Genomic DNA, 19,750 nt, shown 5'->3' on the forward strand with positions numbered 1-19,750 from the left:
GCACTGAATAATTTGACAGGATTATACTTTCACACCAAACGGGCCTAGGCCCAGTGCATCTGCAAGACAAAGCATGTTCTGCATTGAAATGGCTTTAGCTCCTTTCCTGTGGTTATCCAGCAAGCCCTCTGCTCTCACACGCTGTCCATGCCTCATGATCATGTAGTCTAGCATTGCTACCATGGACCTAGTTAGATGCCTGCTCTGTGCTGAAGAACTCTCCACTTACCGGGAAAGAGGAGGCATGTGGAAGAACTGTGATATGTTGGGAGCCTGATCCAAAGCTCACTGAACTAAATAGAAAGATTTCTGATGACTTCAGTGGGCTTTGGATGAGGCCCGTTATTCCTTGCAGTGTCCCTGGGAACAGCCTGATCTTCCTCCCACTCTTCATTGCATTTTAGCACTTTTCAGGTGGCCAAACTTTTGTTGAGGCTGCTTGTGTATTTTTCCCCTTACCTGCTTCTTCCACAATCATTGGTATTCTTCATGCCTCACAAGTATGAACGGTGCCGGTGTGTGTTTGTCATCCTCTGTAGAGAGCGCTGAAGGAGCATATGACACACTTTGGCGACCAGAGAACGATACATGTTTATTCAGTATTCTGTAACACACAAGGCACTTTAATAACTATATTAATTTAAAAGCTCCATCAATAAAACCACTAGTGCATGTTCCTCACTCAGTGCCAGTCAGCAGGGAATGCTGTTAACATTTAGCAGGAGCTCAGGTCACCTTCATATAATAGAGCTCACCGGCACTTTAATGGCTCTTTAATTAGATTTACCACGGGAAGATGCCACGTAAGAAAGCTGCATTCCTAATTTTAGAGCTCAAGATGATAGGAATAAATGAAAATGCAACACAAATAAAATATTGAAAAGAACAGACGAAAGCTAAATCACTCTGCGTTCTCAACCCCACTTTTCATTGCACTTTAAATGAATGGCTCCGTTGTCATCCCTTTGCAAATATGTAACTGCTCTTAATAAGGGAAGCAGAGTGAGGGAATAGGATGAAATTCAACCCTTTGCCAGCAGTACAAGGCCTATATACTAAGGGTTTCAGCACAGGGACCACTTTCGCCATGAATATCATGTTATAGGCAGATCACATGTCTTGTATAGAATTTCATAGATCTCATAGAGTTTAAGGACTGAAGGGACTGTTATGATCATCTAGTCCTTTGTTTCTCAACGGGTGGGTCGTGGCCTCCAAGGGGGTTATGAAAGGCAATCAGGGGAGTTGTGAATTGCTGAAAAGTCTAAAGCAAAGAAAATCTTGCTCCCCCACTCCCCACATGCCTTTACTCTTCACAGTCAAGTATTCTCTTTTAACACCTTGAAACAGACATGGAAATAAATTATACAAGCTTATTGTTGTTATCATCAATATATTTTTACTCTGACTTTTATAGTAAAAGTAGGGGGGCGGGGCGGGATTTTTTTACTTCAAATGCATGGTCACCAATCTGAAAAGATTGAGAAATACCGAGCAAGCCTGACCTGCACAATGCAGGCCATAGAATTTCACGCAGTGATTCCAGTATCAAGCCCAAACACTTACGGGCCTGACCTTTTGTTGTCTTCAGGCACCCTTTCATAGAAATAAGGCAGCTCTCAGCAAACAAAGAAGGTTGTATCCAAACTCAAGCTGATCTAAAGCATCATAGGAAATGAAGGAACAGCATGTTTAAGCATCTTCCAGTTCACTGGTAGTGTATCATCAAGGAGGATTCTGTGAAAGCTGGCTTATTTGCAGAAGTCTAACACCCAGATCACTCTGAAACTAGAAAGGGAGAGAGGTAATTTCACGCCACCATGAGGTCACCAGTCTTGTAGCTGCTTCCAAGGTACAGCCAAGTACAGGCTGTGTGCTAGTTGGCTGAGCTTGTCCCCTCTGACTTCTGGCTAATGTATCCTGTTGGAGGTGGCTGTTGTTCCCAGTGGGCTTTTATGAAGATTGAGGATTCCTTAGAAGAGCTCTTGTGCACGGGAAGGTGTCATCTTGACAACGCAAAAAACAAAAAAACAGCAAAAGCTAAGGGCTGATGAATTGGCTGGGTTGCCCAAACTTGTCTGGTCTTGTATCTCCCTACAAGGGAGCTCTTGCTACATCACTCATGGCAAGTTTATTCCCTAAACTCATAAACAGGATTGAAATGGAGTGAAAGGAATAACTCTGGTTTTCAGTAGCAAGTACCTCCCATTGTGGGCAGTGATCCCTCCATTAGAGAACAAATAACTCATGTCCGTCTCCCATCACTTCTGAATTCTTCAGGAGTCTATGGCAGACTAAGCAGCGCTGTGTGTAACTGCCACTTGTTTCTTCATAGAAAATAAAGCAGTGGAACATATTCCCATAAAAGGCATGACACTTCTCTCAGTGGGTTTATTAACCAGACCCCTAAAGAGTTATAAAATCTGATCAAGTCAGCAGTTCCAGCGGTGTAATTGATATCCATTATTTTCTATTGACTGCTGTGCAGGACTTCATTTTCTGAAGCATCAACAGAATTCCTGTTTGCTCTGGTAGGAAACTGCTAAGAGTTTCAGCAGAAAATAAAGTGGATCGCAAACGCAGGAGACTCTGAACACATTTCCCCCCCGAATTGCTTCCCATAAATATACGCCCTCACCCTAATCTGTTCTACTTCTCAAATTATTGCATTTGCCTAGATTGATTTTAAATATTTGCCATGGCTAGAACTGGAGAACGGAGGCTGACTGCATGGCCATCACCTTTCACAGGGAATACAATTTCTCTTCTTATTCTGCTTCTTCTAGTGACAGTTTTCCATATTTCACAGAAGTGGGAATATCATTGTTCCTAGTAGTTGACAGGCAGGCAGGCTGTGACCATCAAACCTGGAATAACATTTTGGTTTAATGTGAGTCAATTCACTAGTGTGTAATCAGCAGGAATGTTAGCAACCCAACTGTCACTTTCCAGTACAGTAGGAAGGGTGGTTTTAGTTTTACACAATTTACATTTGATTCAGTTTCAAAGCACTCTCAATGCCTCAGAGGATAATCTTGTGGCTCACTAGAGAAGTGAAAGCCCAAGTATTTGTCGGTCATTTAGCAGGACATGCCTCTGTATTTTCCTTGTGTTTGTGCAAGACAAGTGTTCCCAGGTTTTCCCTCTCTTTGACCATTGAAAAGGGTGTTTGTTTGCACCATTAGAACACAGCCACTCTGTAACAGGTACCAAGATTCACCACACTGGGTCCTTTTGTCCAAGACTGTCAATGATGCAGTACCATACGAAGGCAGTTAGCCGGGAGGAACAGTTTTATGTACAACGGTTTTCCATTCATTTCCAGCAACTGTCCCAACATTGCCAAATACTCTTTAACAAAAGCTGGAGACATTTTCCTAATTGTCCCATATGCAAAGGTATATTACCTTCCCTTCCACTCCTTACAAGGATTTGTTGCTGGTGGTCATTCATTGAACGAAGGAGAGTGAGATAAGAAAACAGTGTTAGAGAGAATGGAACAAGGTTGCCTGTGTGATCTGGAGTCATTTAGAAAGACAGACACTAGTGAACTATGCATCCGATGAAGTGAGCTGTAGCTCACGAAAGCTTATGCTCAAATAAATTGGTTAGTCTCTAAGGTGCCACTAGTACTCCTTTTCTTTTTGCTTTCAGTGCGTAGTTGGAAAATAAAATTTGCTAGCGGGTTGAATCTCAACCAGGGATACTGGAGAGTTCCCAAGGTTCTATTCACCCTGCTGGAAATGTCATTCATCCCCATCTGAGACAAATAGCAGCATTCAGAAGTTGAAACTCTTTCAAGGTTTATTGTTTTTCTCCCAGGAAACAACTCTTGCTTCATGGGTAGCAGTTGTGGTGAAATGAATTAAGGTTTCAAATTTAACAGCAGTAGTTAATGCGGTGTTTAAAGTTCTTTTCAATTACTGTGCCCATGGAGCTTAGGTTTCCAGAGTATTTTTAAACAGGGGTCCTCCATGGGAAGGCAATTACTGGAATCTTATAGAACTGCAGAAACTTTAAGATTGAGAGGATTGTGTGGGGTCGGATGATCCATGCGCCTGCATCCTGGCAGGATTATAGCTTGAGCAGCCCAATCCTTTACAGCCTGAACAGGTACAAAGGGCTGCACAAGGCGGTGAAGAATCAGGCCCATTTGTCTCTTTCTAGTGAGCGAACACAGCTGTGTCCCTAGGGAACTAGGGAAATGACAGCACCTCCACAGGGGTTTCTATTCTAAACAGCAACCTGTGGAAGGTAGCCTTTCCTTGGGTTATGGCAGCATCCCCAGGGGGTAGGAATGCTGCTCAATGAGGAGTGTTGGCAGCAGATAAATTAGCCTGCCCCATATAAAGGCAGCACTTAATGTGTGTGTGAGGTTCGCCCTCCATAATGGTAGTCCCTCCTGTGGCATTCAGCATTTCTGACACTCTGTTTCCTCTGTGCAGGGTTGGCAGCAGGACAAGGTGCTATGCTCTCTCCCGCTCACACGGTGACACAAGGGGTGGGGAGGGGGGAGTAATTATGCAAATTAGGCAGCCGGCAATCTCCAGTATGATTCTGTCATAAAACGCAATGCCCATGTTCAACCCCATCCCTTAGATCCGGGGTCACCTCCACTATTTAATGCTCTCATCTGCCTCTGAGCTCCCACCCTCTGCAACAGTCATTCAGGTTTCCACATTTTTCAGCATTAACCAGTTGCATTTTATTTCATGTTTTGCTCATCATGCTTCTATGAGCCTCATCCTGAGCAATTTGGGGCATCAAGTAAATCCCGATCATGGATTTGTACTTGGGAAAAGAACTGATTTTCGCTCACAGCCACTTCCAAACAGTCATTGCAGGTAATTGTTCAATCCTTTAGCATTCTGCTTGTTTCAGATAACCACATGAAGTGCTTTTATTAGCTATCCTTTTGAGACTGGGTCTTTTTAGGAGAAGTTTTATGGGAAAGACATTACAAAGAACCAGAACATCCATTAAATGTATGTTTTTATTTCAAGGTGGAGCAAAGGTGAATTTCCTTACATCTATTAAATGTTCCTCTGCTTATACCAAACTAATCTCCACTCCAGGTCCGGAGCGGAACAGGCAGAAGAGTACTGTACGTTGTCAGATTGATCTGACTTTTTTTTATTGTCAAAGTTCTTTCTTCATATTGCTCACTTTCAGGGCCATTCTTCTGCCCTTGACCTGGGGCTTTCAGTCATTAACAGTGGAATTATGGTGATTCTCTGTGCTTCTGGGATAGAACCCAATCTTCTGGGCTGGGGTAACAATACAGGTGAGTGATCAATCACTCATTGTCATGGAGAATCTGGTATACTATAACAATAAAGCGTCTTATTATTTAAGTACATGCTTAAGTCCAATTGACTTAAATCCAATTAACGTACACCCTTCAGGTGAAGCTCATGCTTGAGGGGTTTGCTGAACTAAGGCGATAGACCTTAGTGGTGACTGGCTCCATTATGATGAATGCTGTATAGACAGTCCCTGCCCCAAAAGCAATGAGATCAAATAGGAATTCCCCAGGACTGAATGAACATAGGGGTATTTTCCTTGGGGTAACTCCCCCTGTCAGACTTCCAGTTCATAGGAGGTACGCAGCCAAACACACAGAAGATTCATTACGATCGCTAATCTTACTTTTAAACACATAACAATCAGTGACTGTCGATCTGTGCTGCTATTACTTATTGCTTATATAGAGTAGCACCCACTGTGCGCTCAACACTTTCCAAACAGCCCCAGTTCGAGTGGCTCACATTCTGACGGGAGAGAGCCAGTGGACAGAGAAAAGGGGACAATAGTAGGCAATTGATTTACAAATCACCTTGATTCATGGTGAGCAGTGTGGCAGAAGGGAGCTTTTTAGAGGGATTTAAACACAGAGAAGCCGGACGCAGCATGGAGATAACTGTAAGAAGCTGCCTGGCAGACAAATGGATATGGTTGGGTACGTTGGTGGAGCAAAGGGGACAGGCACCAGTGCAAAGGCACCACACTGTGCTAACGGCATGACAAATGATGTGGTCAGTGCTCTGCAGGTCTCCACGTTGCTATTACACTTCGTATCCTGTTTGTAAACCCTTGTTCTCAGCCAGCTGTTTGCAAAGTGGGGTTATCCCACACCACATCTGGGGTATGATGTGGCAGCCCAGAATTCGAGAGCCCTGCATCATGAGGGTCACAGAAGGCATTCTCTATTCCCATGAGCTTTGCCTTCTGCTGGGCATCAAAGGGTTTATCTTCTTGTTATGAGAAGCCATGGAATTAGACCGGGGGTGGGGTGGAGGGGCTTCTTACATCAGTGTAATTAGAAACATGTTAACTGAGGGAGAGAGGGAGGCAGAAGCTTCCAGGTGTCTGTCACTTACATCTTGGAAGATGCAATTATTCTGAAAAGGCGGAAAAAGCAATCATTTGGTCTGTAATGCACTTAATATAAAACAGTTCCATCAGGCCATTAGGTGTCACATCAGTGTGAACTTTCATACAGAAACCTTTGTGTCTTCATAATAATGGCCATACTGTGACAGACCAAAGATCCATCTAGCCCAGTGTCCTGTCTTCCCACAGTGGCCAGTGACAGGTGCCCCAGAGGAAGTGAACAGAGCAGAGAATCAACAAATAATCCATCCCATCGCCCATTCCCAGCTTCTGGCAAACAAAGGCTAGGGACACCATCCCTGCCCATCCTGGCTAATAGCCATTGATGGACTGATCCTCCTAGTTACCTAGTTCTTTTTTGAACCCTGTTATAGTCTTGGCCTTCACAACATCCCGTTGGCAAGGAGTTCCACAGGTTGACTGGGCATTGTGTGAAGAAATACTTCCTTTTATTTGTTTTAAACCTGCTGCCTATTCATTTCCTTTTGTGACCCCTAGTTCTTATGTTATGAGAAGGAGTAAATAATACTTTCTTATTTACTTTCTCCACACCCTGTCATGATTTTATAGACCTCTATCATATTCCCACCTTAGTCGTCTCTTTTCCAGTCTGAAAAGTCCCAGTCTTATTAATCTCTCCTCATACGGAAGCTGTTTCATAGCCCATATCATTTTTGATGCCCTTTTCTGAACCTTTTCCAAGTCCAATATATCTTTTTTGAGATGGGGTGACTACATCTGCACTCAGTATTCAAGGTGTGGGCGTACCATAGATTTATACAGAGGCCATAAGATATTTTCTGTCTTATTCTCTATCCCTTTCTTAATGATTCCCAACATTCCGGTTGCTTTTTTGACGGCCGCTGCACACTGAGTGGATGTTTTCACAGACCTATCCACAGTGACTCCAAGTTCTCTTTCTTGAGTGGCAACAGCTAATTTAGACCCCATCATTTTATATGTATAGTTGGGATGATGTTTTCCAATGTGCATTACTTTGCATTTATCAACATTAAATTTCATCTGCCATTTTGTTGCCCAGGCACGCAGTTTTCTGAGATCCTTTTGTAGCTCTTTGCAGTCTGCTTTGGACTTAACTATCTTGAGTAGTTTTGTATCATCTGCAAATTTTGCCACCTCATTGTTTACCCCTTTTCCCAGATCATTTATGAATATGTTGAATAGGACTGGGCCCAGTACAGACCCCTGGAGGACACCATTATTTACACACAAAACAGGGCTGCCTCACATTTGACAAATGTCTTATTCACAGTTGGGTAGAACTCAGCAGGAATGAATAGCAGAAGCTTCATACAATAGTGATGACATCTCCAATTTGTGCTGGGTTATTATAATTAGTATTTTTATTTAGTACCTATAAGGTGCCTCTTGTAGTGTTCTTCAATTCTATTTTCCTGAGCGTAATACAATCTAACACTGAGACTATGATAGGATAGGCTCTTTTCTCTCAACTAACTGCAGTGTAGTCAGATACTGGGGCCAGAATACTTACCTGCTAAATTGCTCTCATTCTTGAATGGCCAGATTGTTTACTGTAATGGACTATACAATGATTGGTCTTCAGAGACTTGGTGTACTCTAATACCGGTGAAAATCAACTAGTAACTCCTTACTGGGAATTTTTATACATCTTGTTCAAAGCATCTCTCCAATAGTCAGTAATGACTAGCTGTGGAAATTGTGTCATGTTGGTCCCAGGATATTAGAGAGACACGGTGCATGAGGTCATGTCCTTTATTGGACCGACAGAGCTCTCTGATTGTCTGTCTCACCAACAGGAGTTGTTCCAATAAAATATATTACCTCACCCACCTTGTGAGTGAGAAATTAAATTAGGTTGAGAACTACTCAGTTGCTCCTGTTCATTCCAGAACGAGGAATTCTTCGGACCACATTCTACCCTCAAGGCCAGTGGCTTCCGCATCTGCTGAGACCAGGATAGGATGTTTAACGGAAAGGTTATAACAAATAACAAGGTCTTCACACACTCTGTGTTTGGACTCATGATCCAGTGCTGTGTATTTATTTTGTGCTTGTGCCATTTACTCTGCTGCTGCTAGCCTTGCAAATAGCCAGGAACCTTCATTCATCCTTTCAGTATCCAGGTGTTTGTAAATATTTTATGAGCTCCTTAATTATGTATGATGAACGGCAGATCAGTTATACAGTTTATCTCCTGGGTGAAGTACAATAATATAATACTAGATGCTTTGAGTATGATCGTTTCTTTTCACACTGTAAGCCTTTTAGTGGCATATCCAATTTTTTCAGCCTTTGAACTCATGCGTGGAAGGTGGATGGAGTGGTATAATTCACCATGGGTAGATTTCTGCAGTTTATTATTTCAATCTGATGGGAGAAAACAGTTATAGGATTCCAAAGTTTCAAAAATAGATGCCTAAAATTAGGTTCCTAAGTCCATATATAAACACCTAAATAAGTAATCTAATTTTCAGAACTGCTGAGCACTTGGGCATCCCCCTTTGACTTCATTCAGAATCTAATAGAAATGGGCAAATAGCATTTTTGAAAATCAGGCCACAAAGGACCTGTTTACACTAGGAAGAAGGTATGTTTTTACCCTGAGCAAGCTAACACATAGTAGAATCTTAGTGTGGACAGGGCAAATTGTAGTCTCTCCTCGAGACTTGACTGTCTTGTCAAAATGCACCTTTGTTCCCAGTGTAGAAGGCCCTATTTAGGAACCTAACTAAGAATTGGACCCTGTCTCTAGGCAGTAATCTTTAAAAATCTTGGCCGGCATTTTATTTTTTAGGTGAAAATATTTCACGCCATTTGCATTACAGGAAAATATCCAAGTCTGAGTGAAACTGGGGAAATGTAAATCAGGGATAAGCACCTAGAGGGAGGCACGGGGGAGTTCCCTCTTACCAAGTAATTAGCATTTGTGTGTAAGGCTTCTCTTTACCTTATTTTTAGTTTTATTTTACTAAGGATCTGGTGGTAGAGGACAATTAGAGATTAACCCAACCCAAATCTTAGGTCCATGCATAATTTGGATACCGATGGTATTACATTCCTGGAAGAACCTTATTCCATGGAGACAGCTCTGTGGATTCACACAGCTGGTTCCTCCTGTTTGACGTGTGTCTTCTCATTTCTCCCAGGAGCGCTTTCAGATGTGCCAAGCTGGTTTGTAAAGCCTGCTGCAGACTATCAAACCAATACATCCCCGAACAGTCTAAAAATTCTTTCTGTGTCTGTAATCACAGGGGATTTGGGAATTTAGATTGAAAAGTGTACAGTGTACTTGTACAGTAATTAACTGCTTTGTCTCACACAGATTGGTTTAAGAAGCTCACATCTTACACAGGTTTCAGAGGGGTAGCCGTGTTAGTCTGTATCAGCAAAAACAACGAGGAGTCCTTGTGGCACCTTAGAGACTAACAAATTTATTTGAGCATGAGCTTTCATGGGCTAAAACCCACTTCATCAGATGCATGGAGTGAAAAATACAGTAGGCAGGTATAAATATAGAGCACATGAAAAGATGGGAGTTACCTTACCAAATGGGGGGGTCAGTGCTAACAAGGCCAATTCAATCAGGGTGGATGTGGCCCATTCCCAACAGTTGACAAGTGAGTATCAACTACTCACAACTTCTTGTCAACTGTTGGGAAAGGAAAGGTTCAACTTAAGGTTAGATTTCAAGAGCGTGCTCCGTTCCGAGACTACATCCAATGTCCAACTGCCCTTTCTACTCCTGCAAGGATATCCTGGCATCCATCACTGCTCAGTCCCCAGTCATTCCCTGTCTGGAAGCTGAGTCTACGAATGTGCCAGATATTATTCAATGTGGTTGACCTGGTTGTGGCACTTCCTAGGTGATTTTTCTGAGGTGTTGAAGTCTCTCTCTCTTTTCCATTGGCTTTCCTGGTCATCTGCTCTGAGGAGTATTTTCATATACCTGGGTTCTTTGGATTCCTGTTGCTGATACTGTCTTTGTGGGGCTTCTGTGGGAGATATGAGAATTCTAATAGATTGAGGCATGATTTCCCTTTACAAAAGCTGCCTTGACTCTTCCCCCAACATATTGTGTTCATCTGTGTGTTCAACATATTGTGTTCATCTGAAAATTCTGGTCTCTACTATAGTTTCAACCAATTTGCCTTGTAGTTACACTCACCAGCTGGTACCTTCCAGGATTGCCTGTGGGGTCTTTTGAAAAGTCGGTGTTACATTATCTATCCTCCAGTCATTTGGTACAGAGTCTGATTAAAGTGATCGGTTACATACCACACTTATCAGAGTAGCAGCCGTGTTAGTCTGTATTCGCAAAAAGAACAGGAGGACTTGTGGCACCTCAGAGACTAACAAATTTATTTGAGCATAAGCTTTCGTGAGCTACAGCTTTTCAAAAGACCCAGGTATATGAAAATACTCCTCAGAGCAGATGACCAGGAAAGCCAATGGAAAAGAGAGAGAGACTTCAACACCTCAGAAAAATCACCTAGGAAGTGCCACAACAAGGTCAACCACATTGAATAATATCTGGCACACTCGTAGACTCTGATGAAGTGAGCTGTAGCTCACGAAAGCTTATGCTCAAATAAATTTGTTAGTCTCTAAGGTGCCACAAGTCCTCCTTTTCTTTATACCACACTTAGTAGTTCTGCAATTTCAGTTTTTCTTGTGTGAATAGCGTCTGGCCCTGGTGACTTATTATCAATTTGTTCCAAATCCTCCTGTTTTGACACCCCAACCTGGGACAGTCCTTCAGGTTTGTCACTTAAAAAGAACAGCTCAGGTGTGGGATTCTCCCTCACATCCTCTGCAGTGAAGACTAATGCAAAGAATCCATTTAGCTTCTCTGCAACGGCCTGATCTTCTGTGAGTGATTCTTCAGCACCTCCATCGTCCAGCGACCCCATGGATTGTTTGGCCGACTTCCTGCATCTGATGTACTTTAAAAAATTGTGCTGTTAGGTTCTGGGTCTTTTGCTGGGTCTGTGAGACCTTGGCCAAGTCACTTCCCCTCTCTGTGCCTCAATTTCCCTTCACACCCTTTGTCTTGTCTATTTAGATTGGGAGCTCTTCAGGGCAGGGACTATCTCCTGCTATGTGTTTGGACAACATCTAGCGCAATGGAGCCTCCGTCGCAAGGCGTAATGGTCTGAGTCCCAGGACTATGCTGCAGTGTGGAGGGAGATGTCTTCTAGCCCTTGAATTGCTGTTAAAAAATCAGAGAGTCTTTTGTACATCATAACGCATACATAATAAGGTAAGGCTGACTTGTGTACCCCAGCAGTAGAGCGGGGAAACAGCTGTGAGTGTGCAGAGAGCCACACCGGCAGGGTACTTACGCTGAAAGGTACCAATTCATAGCAGTTCTCGCAATGGGTGGGTATATAAATGGACCCACTGCAACATCTATTTATCCAGTTTTCAGAGTAACAGCCGTGTTAGTCTGTATCCGCAAAAAGAAAAGGAGTACTTGTGGCACCTTAGAGACTAACCAATTTATTTGAGCATAAGCTTTCGTGAGCTACAGCTCACTTCATCGGATGCATATGAAGTGAGCTGTAGCTCACGAAAGCTTATGCTCAAATAAATTGGTTAGTCTCTAAGGTGACACAAGTACTCCTTTTCTATTTATCCAGAGTTTCCAATCACTGAAATCCACTGCACTGTTCCCTGATGGCATTAAGGCATCAGAGGGATGAGCTTGGTGTAAGTGTCTAGGTCGGGGTAATCAATTATTTTTTGTCAAGGTCCAAATTTCTGAGTCACGGTATAGTCAGGATCCAGACTCCAGAGAAAATAGAAAAATCATAACAATAATGATAAATAAATAAATAAATAAATAAAAAGATTTTGGGTCCATTCAAAAGTGTCTGGCTGTCTGGATTTGCCCCGCGGCCCACCTATTGACTACCCCTGTCTAGATAGATGGAATATCAGTCCAACAAATCAGTCTGCAGTTCATCAAGAGAAAAGGGGGATTCTACTCTGCTTCACTATATTCTATCTGCATAATCAGTAAGTTAATGAGGTAAAGAATCTGGCATGGATCATTCTGAGCTAGTGGATCACAGCCATCACTCTGAGAGTAGGACTCCTAGCACTCTGTGTTATTGTACCTTGGCCTGAGATGTGATGGCTATCAGATTTGTCTGAAATCTAGCTTATTCTGCGATTCTTCAGCATACTGCGTATAAGACAACCACACTCTAGAAAGCTCAAGATGGTTCCCTGGCATTTTCAGGCTGTAAAGCCAAATCCAAAGCCTGCTTTCCTTTCCATGAAACAATTTCAGCATAAGGATTAAAACTGTGTTTGACTGACAGGTTTAAAATGAAACTCCTTTCACCAGACTGCACACCCAAGCTTTTAACAGGAGTCTTGGGATTAGGGTAATAGAATTACTCAGTTTATTGGAAAAATAAAATATCACGGTGACGGTGAAAAGCAGGCCCGCCAATGGGGGGGAAGGGGGCAAGGGAACAATTGCCCAGGGTCCTGGGTGATTTAAAAGGGCCCCGGGGCTGCACAGCAAGGCTAAGGCAGGCTTCCTGCCCGCCCTCGCTCCACACCACTCCTGGAAGTGGCTGGCATGTCCCTGTAGCCCCAGGGAGGGGAGGGGAGTGGGTGAAGGGGGGTCTCCACGCGCTGCCCCTGCCCTGAGCGCTGACTCCGCAGCTCCCATTGGCCAGGAGCTGTCAGCCAAAGAAGCTCCTCCTCCAACACAGATACCGCCGCTTGGGGAGGTGGAATAAGGACGCTGGCGGGAGAGCTCTCTCCTATTGAGCGTCTGCATGAGCAGCGCTACTGGGGTGCAGCTCGGTAGGTACAGCCACGTGGCTGTAGCGATTCCAGGGTAGACGAGCCCTTAGACAAGGAGAGAAACCACCTCAAAGGCTTTATAGCCCGCCTGGACGAGGTAGCTTTAGAATTAGGATCATTAGCAGATGGTGCAGTTTTGATGCAGAGAAATCGCCTCCCAGACTAAACAAGGCAAATGGAAGGGACATAAAGAACCTGTTTTGATTCTACTTCTCACCTGTGGCAGAAATGTGACCCCCTCATACCGTTTGTCTGTTTGCTCAGTCTCACTTGACCTTCCTTGAATTGGGAACTGACGGGGTTTGGAAAAGTTCCCTAGTTTCAGTGTAAGTACATGACGGGGACCCCTGGGTGCATGGCTGTTTATGCCTCATCCATGCCCTAACAGAGCAGACGCTGTGCTGTTCACTCAGCAGCGTTCTCTGCAGGTTGCGACTCTCCTAAGGCTCCCTCTTCACATTCTTCCACAGCACTACTCAGTGAATCATAACACAAGTCCCTGCTTTCTGCACGAGCAATTTAGTGAGGCTATTCCACTTCCTCCAGAAGTGGAAGGAAACTCTCCCTCAGGGAACTAGACTCTTCTGTGCTGATGGCAAGAGATCTTTTACTTAGCATTCAGGGATTCAAGCAGGAAAGGACAGTCTTTTGGCTAAGGCACTGGGTCAGGACCCTGGAAATTTGGGTTCAGTCCACAACTGTGTTACACCCCTCTTTGACCTTAGCCAACTCCCTTAAGTCCAGATCCTCAAAGGTATTTAGGTGCCTTTCTCCCATTGACATTAAGGGGCGTTAGATGCCTTAATACCATTGCCAGTCTGGGCGTCAGTCTGTCTGTGCCTTGATTCTCCATCTGTAGAATAAAGGCAATGATCCTTCCTTTCTCTCCCTCTTTGTCTTGTCTATCAGCATCTCAGAACTACCAACACTTATGCACATGTTTAACTTCAGTGAGATCTCTCATGCTTATAAATGTTAATCACACGCTTCAGTGTTTTCAGGGCTGTGGCCTTAGAGATGCAGGAAGCTCTGTGGGGCAGGGACTGTCTGCTATTATGCATGTGCAGCACCACAAGGCCCTCATCTCAGAGGAGGCCTCTAGGTGCTACTGTGATGCCCATAATACCATCAGTGCTCATCACCAACAAGGGACATTCCTGGTACCTCAGAGTCCCCAGGGTAAATTCAGTTGTGGGGAATGTACTGCATGCACTGATTGCAGGTCCCATCTCTAAATGTTTAGAATGGTGTCATTTGTTTAGGACAGATCCTGCATGGCCCCGGGCAACCTTTCCTGAGACACAGAACTTTCAGAATTAGCAGCAGAGCTGTGACTATCATTTGTCCAGATTTTCAAAGAGCTCATGAAACTGCATCACACAAAAGCAGCCTGACCTTCACCATCTGAAGGAAAAGCTACTGGGATGAATTAAAACAGATTTGGAGAAAGAAAAGAGCAGTTCTTAGAGTTGGGGTCAAGTGAAGCTACAGGAGAAGTGGGGCCTCAATGAGTTAATAACACACTGATTTGGGCCATTTCATGTAGAGAAAAGCTGAAGAAACAGGGGATGTAAAAGAATGAACAGTACAGAGAAGGTGACTAGGGTACTCCTATTTTGATTATTAAATCATCACATAGGTTTTAAGCCCTTTAGGGGCAGGGATCATTTTTTGTCCTGTGTTTGTACAGCACCAGGCCCAGCTTGGATCCTTGTCATGAGTGGGGCTCCTAGGTGATGCCTCAATTCACATGATTAATAATAATAACAAGAAGAATTAATAAATATTTAATCTCGCTCATATTACAAGGGGACACACAATGAAATTAAAAGGTAACAAGTTTAAAGCTAATGAGATTCAACACCTTTATAGATGAATCATAATCAGCATGCAGCAGTCACTTCCAGAAGACCTATAGGATTCAAAACTGGATTAGACATTTATATGGACAGTGAGAAGAGCCACAATCACATAAGGAAGGAAGAAAAATGTACCAGGGCTGTAAACCTTCCTGCTTCAGCATAGATTCAATCACTAGCTGATGGGGGACAGGAAGGAAATTCCCCTTGTGGGCAGGTTATTTCATAACCTTCCATTATGGGACTCCTAGCACCTTCCTCTGATACATCGGGGGCTGTCTGAGAGAGGACGGGTTAGGTTGGCCCTTGGCCTAGACTCTGTGTGTGTGCATGCGTACGCACCCCTCCTCCCCTGTGGGGCTGGCCCAAGTCACTCGATGGAGCCCTGCCCCCCCCCCCCGCCCCCGTGCTGGGCTGGCATCGCTGCTTACCTGAGCCCTGCCTGCCCCCCACTCAAGTCCTGCCTCCCCCCTTGTGTGGGGCTGGCATCGCCGCTCACCCATGCCCCATGTTCCTCTGCACACCACTATTTTAAAAAAAGTGGGCATTTGTCCCATTTGCTTTTCACAACTGATCAACTTGGTGAGAGCAAACAGGACAAATGCCCAGTTTTGCCAAAAAAGTTGGGACAGCTGGAACTGGGCTTAAAAAAGGGACTGTCCCAGCCAAAATGGGACATTTGGTCACCCTACACCTAACCCAAGATATGGGGACTTAAATGGAATTTAAAATACACAGTCCTTGAAAACTGAAAATAACAATCCCAGCTTCCCCAGGGCCTCACAAACCAAGAGGCTGGGCCGTGAGAGAATGCCAGCTTGCTGCTGCTGACACAAGAGTGAGGGGAAAGGGGAAACAATGAAAGTGGCTCTCAGGGTTTGCAAATGGCTGGTGCATACTACGAGCTAGACTGTGCCTTTGGGGTCATGCGGAGCCCCAGGCTTAAGAGAGGGCAGCATATTCCTGCAGCAGTGACCCCCCCCACCCCCCCGAAGTATGCCCCAGGGGTGATTTATGGAGGCAGGTCTGGGCACAGGAACTGCAGTTTGCTTGACTATTATTCTCCCTCCCCATCACTGGACACATGCAGAAGGGTTCTGTACCTACATGTGCCCCTCTGAAGAATCTAGTCCCAAAGTAGCTATTGAGATAAGGAGCCCTGCATCCAGAATGCCAAGTGACACCTGCCCCCTGCCCAAGTCAAGCCCCCAGATGTCAGCAAAGGTGCCTATCAGGCCTCTGGTTTTGAATAATGTCTTGTTTCCATATTATTTTGAGTCTCTCTGCATCCTTGTCTGTCAGTCCTGCTTCCCCTTTCCTAGCCAGTGATTACACACAGAGCCATGCAAGGAGATCAAACTCTACAGTCTGCTTTGAATCCCTGAAATTGCCTTTTATGATTCTCCTGAGTCTCCTTAGGGGAAGCCAATTAAAACTTTGCGGCCCAGACACTTACAGGTAAAGCAGCTACCAACAGAGGACCTTGTGAAGTCCAAAGAGCCGTAAATATGATCAATTAAACATTTCTGAGAAAAAAGGAGTATTTGTGGCACCTTAGAGACTAACAAAGAAAGTGATTTTATATGGGGCCTTGGAAAATTCCACAGCTCCTCAGATAATCTGTCACCAGCTGCCCAGAGAAGAAGGATAAATTCTTCCCCTTGTTTCAAACATCTATTGTAATTATAAAAGGAATGGCAGTGCCAACAACTTCTACATTTGGAACAGAGCTAAGCTCAGGTTGAAGGAGCAAGTGCTTTCAGATTTTCCTTCCCAGTCTGTCACGATTAATCTGAATCATGGCTCCTCTCCCACTGACTGTTTCCCTTCATGGTGTTAATTTATGCCAAACATCACAGCTGTATCTCCTGCTTTCTCTCCATCCTTTGCTTTAGATTAGTTTATCTTAATGAGTCATTAATTTGGTGGAACGGCACCATATGTCCATTGAAATGGTATTTGTATGTCCTCATTGACACATGCAGTGTGACTTGACAAATTCCATTAGCAGAAATGAATCCTGCCTTAATAGGCAGAATTCCTTCAGCTAATCAGAAAGATGTGACACACAGAGGGTTAATATTTCAATGTAGCATCACAGACCCTTTGAATCTGCAGTGGTTAAGGTTAGCAGCCAAGAGGTTGGGTTTTTGCTGGATAAAGAGTCTATTCAGTATGTTTCATGCTGTAGTTTATAAGCACTTTGGGGCTGATACTTCCAAGAAGAAAAATTCTCTCTTTCCCTCTCCCACCCTTTTAGCTTGAAAAGCAGTTAATCTTCCAATTCAAAGTGAGAAGCCCCTTTAAATGGGAGAAAATTCCTGGCAAATGCCATGAGACATTTATAGGAAAAATGCCACCGGCCACTAGATGACAGCATTAGTCCACACATGCACATCTAAAAGACAATTCCTCTGCCATTGAATAAACTCATCTAAGAAGGTCTGCGATTCAGAGGGGGATGGGACTTTGAACTTGGTTTTAGCATGTTCTTTATTATACAAGAAACTCAAAATCTGCAAAGAGTGTGAACAAAAGTTGCAAGAAAACATTTTCGCTGGTCGGAAATCACAATCTCTCGCCTTGCTGCCATTTGCAGCCTAATGGATAAAAATATTGTAACCTAGCAAATGAAAATAAAAATCCAAACCATAAAGGCTATGTTGTCATAAGGACGTCTTCTCTTGTGACTAGGAAAGCGCCTCAGAATCAACTACTTCTTTAATATTTATCCTTTCATTTCCCTCCAACGCGAGCAATTCATTTCTATCCCAGTAGTGACTTTTATTGATTATATCACTTTGTCTGTGTGAGGTTGCAAATCCCTCCTTAAATGTAGACCTATAGCTATACTGTACAACTGCTACCTAAAGATGCTTATGAAGGAGGGAATGGACCCAGCAATGGAACATCCGGCAGGATGGGGTAAAAATTCTGCCCCAAGGAGCCAGATGCCCTTAACAGCTAGTAGGCAACCATCTGCTGACTCAACTACAGGATCTGCAGGATCAAGCTGGAGGAATGTGAGCCACGCCCTGGTTCATGCAGGAATAGGGAGGGTCTCCCAGAGAGCCCTGAGCCTCATAACTCTTCTCTATCTGGGGGGCCAACAGCTGAAGAAAGCTATTTTCCTTATACTTTGAATTCAGACCCTGGGTTTGTGCTTTGGACTAAAGGAATCAGATATCTTTGGTATCCTCACATAAATGGGCCTGAATTTTCTAAAGGGTGCTAGCTTGAAAGGGTCTAATTGTCAGAGCTGAGCACCCTCCCTCTGAAATAAGGCCCCTTTGAGGTATCTCATGGTGAGCATCCAACAACTGAGGCACCCAAAATCATCAGTCACTTTTGAAAACACAGACCATGGTGTAAATAAACTGCACCTCCCCAGTGCTCAGATGTCACTATAGATGTGCGGTTTTGTTTATCTGTCAGCCTTCTAACCATCTCGGGGGTGGGGGGGGGGTGAGGATATATTCAGGATCTTGTTTCTTGACTTTAGCAAAGCTTTTGACACGGTCTCCCACAGTATTCTTGCCAGCAAGTTAAAAAAGTATGGGCTGGATGAATGCACTATAAGGTGGGTAGAAAGTTGGCTAGATTGTCGGGCTCAACGGGTAGTGATAAATGGCTCCATGTCTAGTTGGCAGCTGGTGTCAAGTGGAGTGCCCGAGGGGTCGGTCCTGGGGCCGGTTTTGTTCAATATCTTCATAAATGATCTGGAGGATGGTGTGGATTGCACTCTCAGCAAATTTGCGGATGATACTAAACTAGGAGGAGTGTTAGATACGCTGAAGGGCAGGGATAGGATACAGAGGGACCTAGACAAATTGGAGGATTGGGCCAAAAGAAATCTGATGAGGTTCAATAAGGATAAGTGCAGGGTCCTGCACTTAGGACGGAAGAACCCAATGCACAGCTACAGACTAGGGACCGAATGGCTAGGCAGCAGTTCTGCAGAAAAGGACCTAGGGGTGACAGTGGACGAGAAGCTGGATATGAGTCAGCAGTGTGCCCTTGTTGCCAAGAAGGCCAATGGCATTTTGGGATGTATAAGTAGGGGCATAGCGAGCAGATCGAGGGACGCGATCGTTCCCCTCTATTCGACATTGGTGAGGCCTTATCTGGAGTACTGTGTCCAGTTTTGGGCCCCACACTACAAGAAGGATGTGGATAAATTGGAGAGAGTCCAGCGAAGGGCAACAAAAATGATTAGGGGTCTGGAACACATGACTTATGAGGAGAGGCTGAGGGAACTGGGATTGTTTAGTCCGCGGAAGAGAAGAATGAGGGGGGATTTGATAGCTGCTTTCAACTACCTGTGAGGTGGTTCCAGAGAGGATGGTTCTAGACTATTCTCAGTGGTAGAAGAGGACAGGACAAGGAGTAATGGTCTCAAGTTGCAGTGGGGGAGGTTTAGGTTGGATATTAGGAAAAACTTTTTCACTAGGAGGGGGTGAAACACTGGAATGCGTTACCTAGGGAGGTGGTAGAATCTCCTTCCTTAGAAGTTTTTAAGGTCAGGCTAGACAAAGCCCTGGCTGGGATGATTTAATTGGGGATTGGTCCTGCTTTGAGCAGGGGGTTGAACTAGATGACCTCCTGAGGTCCCTTCCAACCCTGATATTCTATGATTCTATGATCTGGGTCCATAATCCTCGCTCCTCATATAG

General features: G+C 44.2%; 1 long non-coding RNA gene across 1 annotated transcript in view; it reads left to right on the forward strand.

The window, feature by feature from the left end:
• Window positions 1–4,650: 4,650 nt before the first annotated feature.
• The window catches only part of LOC125626421 (uncharacterized), a 170,085-nt gene continuing 154,985 nt past the window's right edge, over window positions 4,651–19,750 (forward strand). The window contains exons 1-2 of the long non-coding RNA XR_012666153.1: window positions 4,651–4,844; window positions 11,459–11,656. This is a non-coding gene — a long non-coding RNA (uncharacterized LOC125626421). The remainder of the gene's footprint in view (window positions 4,845–11,458; window positions 11,657–19,750) is intronic.

Source organism: Caretta caretta, chromosome 26 (genome assembly GCF_965140235.1).
Source record: "Caretta caretta isolate rCarCar2 chromosome 26, rCarCar1.hap1, whole genome shotgun sequence".
In the NCBI taxonomy this organism is placed as follows: domain Eukaryota; kingdom Metazoa; phylum Chordata; order Testudines; family Cheloniidae; genus Caretta; species Caretta caretta.